General features: G+C 54.4%; 1 non-coding gene across 1 annotated transcript; it reads left to right on the forward strand.

Annotated features, from left to right (window-relative positions):
* The first annotated feature begins 555 nt into the window (after nt 1-555).
* On the forward strand, nt 556-628 carry DL89DRAFT_t212. The gene has a single exon. It is a non-coding gene; the product is annotated as a tRNA-Arg (tRNA).
* The last annotated feature ends 4,114 nt before the right edge of the window (nt 629-4,742 follow it).

The following is a 4,742-nucleotide window of genomic DNA, read 5'->3' on the forward strand; positions in this document are numbered from 1 at the left end:
GGGAAATGGCGTTGACGCCAAGTGGAGATGGGAGGCAATTTAAATTGTTCCTGTAGATTCTTGTCCACAGTTACCTGTTAAATGCTCACATTGCTTCAAAATTTCAACCATGAAATGCACTTGCCTTAGCTGGTTGATAAGAGTGTGCCATATGTGGTTAACTGGTATATAAAGCATACACCACAGTAGTGATACGTCCGACTAGTAATCAAAATGACTACAAAATGACTACAAAATGACTACAAAATGACTACAAAATAACTACAAAATAACTACAAAATAACTACAAAACAACGTATATGGCATCCTGGTAGATATGTGTAATGGATATTCGTTTTATCAACAAAGAGTTGCGAGTAGCAATATGGGAACCACAATGTACAGAGCTGTAGAGGCTGCTAAAGATCAGCCATTTGGGGCATGATACACAGAGCTGTTGATTGCCTGGAGGTTGGTTTTGCTAAACAAAGGAAGCAATGGAGGGCAGGCCTATGCGTAACATAATATAGGAGTGAATTTTCAAGAAATTTCAGATGTGTTAGCCGTTAAGGCTTAGGCCGCTTAGCTCAGAGGCTAGAGCGCTCGTTTCCGATGCGAGAAGTCCACGGTTCGATCCCGTGATCGGTCGCTTTTTGCACTTTTGCAGCTGATGCGTATCGAAATGTAGATATGCTTTTACTCTTTGAATCTCATAGATGGTACGAATGCTACATTTAAAGGTGTCCACGACGAGGCCACAACTTGTTTTATATCAAACTGGGGGGTGGCCGCGCTTCTCTTGATGTGTTTTTCCGCAGCCGCTCCGTGTGCTTCCGGCCACCGCCAGCAAGATCGCCTTTATCTTTTCCACCGACGTACCGTGTTGCAGACTGTGCGCCTAGGTCTGTGGCAGCGCCAGTCTGGTGTTCCGGCGTGACCTGGGCCGAGGGGGTGAGCATGGACAGGGGGGCTTCAAGGCGCGGGCGCTTCTCAGGAGTGGTCTGGCGCTCAGAATCGCGGACCATGTCGTCGAAATCAATATTTTTGCGCTTGGCGGCAGCCAGGATCTTGGGCGACAGCAGGGATGGTGGGGGCGGCATGGAACGAAGATTCGTCGGGGTGGCAGGGCGCGAATTGTGGCGCTTGCGGTGCGGGCGTCCGCCGCCCTCGACATCGCCCTGGCGCCAGTTGTCGACGTATCTTGGCTTCTCGGCAGCCTTTCCGGTTTGTGACTTGGGAGTGGTCATAGCGCTGCGTGTGACAGTGGTCTTTCGCGGTGGTGTCTGCGGTGGTTGCTGGATCGAAGCAAAGTCCAGGGCGGGTGGCGGCTGGTCATGGAGGGCGCGACTGGTGCGGCTCAGGCGCCGGTCGTGTTTGGCCGAAAGCAGGGCGCTGGGGGATTCTGCAATCACAGTATTCTCGATGTCAATGGTGTCGGCGCTAATCATGGATGAGCTGGCGTGCTGCGGCGTCTGGGCGAGCTGTGACGACGTCGGATCAATAGCATGGTTAGGTGCTTCCTCCTCCTCTGATTCCAACGACGATCTCCGAGCTGCAAGCCGCGTTGGCCGCCGTGCGCTGCGCATCAGCACATCCTCTGAGGGACTGGCGGGCATAGAGTCGCCATCGATGTGCATGGCTGTTGGTGTGTCCGGGACGTAGATCCGCTGAGGCCGAAGGCTGCGGGTGATTGCGGCAAGGTCATCCATGGTCTGCGGTGCGGGTTCTGGCGAGAACGGGTTGGGTGACGCCTCAGGGTCGAAAATAAGTTGTGGATGGGCGGGCAAATCCAGAGAGTCATCGGGTGAGCTGAAGAAGCCGGGCGGGAACGACCCTGACTGGCGGATCGACGAATACACATCTAGCGTCGGCGGCTCCAGGCGGTCCAACACAGCACCCAAATACACAACCAGCCGGTTTGCAAACGCATGTGGTGACTTGAGCTCAGCCAGTTCCGTGATAGCCGCATCGGCTGTGCGCTTGCTCCTCATCTTCCTGGCCAGTTCTTTGATCCCAATCAATTCTTGGTCCAAGTCTGCCGCCAACTGTGAAGTTGCTGCGCCCCACAGCTCCGGGTATAGTGTGGTGCGTCCCTGATCTGCATCTGGGCCGACGTAATCCAGCGCTGCAACGACCTGGTCATTCGAATACTCGCCAAACACGCTGCTTGCCAGGGCCAGCTGCGCCAGCAGCATAGAAAGAATCGAGAACCACTCGGCACCCACCGACACCTGCGTCAGCGTCTCGCTGTGGGTACCATGGAACACCACCAGCTGCTGCGACAGATCCAGGAATATCTGCAAGATTGTTTGCGGTGGGCGGTTCGGGCGCATCAGCGACCACATTGGGTGGGCCGTCATATCGTCCTCTCGCGGATCGTAGGTGGTGAGTGGCCACTGGCGCACACTTCCGAACTGCTCGCTGTGGCGCCGATCGGAGATAGGAAGAATGTCGCTGAAGCATGATCCGATAAGCTCGTAAACGCGTGTGCGCACCCGGAACCCCTCGGTGGAGCCAGTGACGCAGCCTCGCTGCCGCAGCTTCTCCACGACCCCAAACGTACTTTGCAGCTGCGGAGTCAGAGTCTTCAGCTCATCAAAGTACCGTGCAGCATCGCTGTAGAGCGTCTCAGTATCGTCCCTGTGCCGCCGCTCCTGGATGCGACCAAGGCGCATGCGTAGTGTTAGGAGCCGCAGCGCGTAGCGCGTCGCCTGGTCCAAAAACGACTCTAAAAGCATGGACTGCGCCAGGGCTGCTGTTGGTGACTCATCCGCCATGGGTTGAATTCAAAAGTAGGCTGTTAAAAAAGTGCAGGGAAATAGAAAGGGCTGAATTGGGCAGGCTAAGAAAAAGTGTCTCTACAGTGTAAAAAGTATAGGAAAGAGGAGGCGAAAGACAAAACGCGTTTCATGGGCACACAAGAATTACAAAACCGATGACGCCGCAAGTCGAGACAAAAAAGCCATCTTTCCTGATCCGCTCGCGTGTCTGGCTATATGCACTCGCGTCAAGTTTGGCGATGCCAGTAAATAATAGTACATTAGTCGTCCTTGTCCTGGTCCTTCATGGCCAGCTCGCGCTCTAGATCCAGGAATGCGCGCATGGTTGGGTCAATTGAGTCGCGCAGGTTCTCGGGCTTTAGCTCCTCGGGCACAGGTTTCCCTTGCTTTTCGAATTCCTCGCTGATCGCCTTTGCTTGCTGCTGGTACTCACGCATGTCGTCGTCGTATAGATCCCACACGCAGAATTCACACCCTGTCAGGCAGCATGAGTCGTCCTCGGGCGGCTCGGGTTTAGGCGGCAGCGTGCGCATTAGCGCCTTCAGGTCCTTTGAGGGCGCGGGGGTTGTGGAGAACAATAGACGGTGTGGGAGGCCGAGCGCTGGTCGCCGGACTAATTTGAACAGTGAATTCATACAGAGTGTATTGAGTAGCAGAAGAGATAACAAAAGATTAGTTGCTGGCAAAGTCCACAGGCTATAGCCTGCGACTGTCCTGGAGACCAACAGTAAAGAGGCCTGCAGACCGCAGAGGGCGGAAGGGCGGAATCTTGCGTTCCTGTCACACGGGGGAGCCGGTGCTGCAACTCGTGGCTCGGCTCGATGTTGGAAGCTACGTTCTAGTGCCGCTCAGCACTATATTTAGATTCACACAAAGATGCCAGGCTGCTGTGCTGCGCGCCAAGAGCAGCTTCATCTTAAAATAGTGCAGAAAGGAAGGGTCTCGGGCTGCACATCTCCAGTTGCTAATAGCCAGGTTCTTTGGCAGGCCAACCCATCTTCCGCCACCATTCATTTCCTCTCTCTCCACACATACCAGCTTTTCACCTGTATTTATACACTCTTAGACACACTCATGGCACCTGTATATCCATCCGATACATTGCACTTTGCCAAGCGCGCCCTCACAAAAGACCAGATTGTCGAAGGCCTGACGCCGACGCATGACCAAAAGATAACCTTGGTGGTTATCGGCGCCTACGCGCTGGCCATCCTCATCCTCTGGAACATGCCGTATGTAAACTACATCCTGTACCCGTTCAAGCTGGTAACAGTGGCCCTACACGAGTTCAGTCATGCCGCCGCGGGGCTGTGCACAGGCGCCAAAATCAAATCCATCACAATCGATCCCGACGAGGGCGGCCTGACGCGCATGGTCGGCGGCAAGTGGTTCTGCACGATGCCTGCGGGATATCTGGGCAGCTCGTTCCTGGGTGCGCTGATGGTGTTTGCCGGGTTCAATGTCCTGGCATCGAAAGTCGTCTCAGTGTTTATTGGCGTCTGCCTACTGGCTACGCTGTTCTGGGCACGCAACTGGCTGACGCGCGGCATCACACTGCTGTTTGTTGGGCTGATTGTCGGCCTGTGGTTCACGCCCAGGGGAATTGGGCTGAAATATGTGGTGCTGTTCATGGGCGTCATGAGCTCTCTGTACAGCGTCTGGGACATCATGGACGACACTATTCGGAGAAAGGTCAACGAGAGCGACGCGTCGCGGTTCGCAAAGGAGACGCACTGCAGCTCGCGGTGCTGTGGACTCATATGGCTTATCATTGCCCTGGTGTTCCTCGTTGCTGCCATCCTGCTCGGCATTGCCTTCTTGAAAAATGACCCGGCAGTGGCGTCCAAGTAAACTCCTTTGCAGCTGTGCTGAGTTTTGGCAGCCAGGCCTTGTGGAAAAATTAAATCAAAAATCACTGTTTTTTCTTTCGTCAACAGCCAAAGGGCTGTCAGGGAACGCAAAGGTCAAGCACCATTCTCCTTC

The sequence above is a fragment of the Linderina pennispora genome, assembly GCF_002104995.1.
Source record: "Linderina pennispora strain ATCC 12442 chromosome Unknown DL89scaffold_72, whole genome shotgun sequence".
In the NCBI taxonomy this organism is placed as follows: Eukaryota; Fungi; Kickxellomycota; class Kickxellomycetes; order Kickxellales; family Kickxellaceae; genus Linderina; species Linderina pennispora.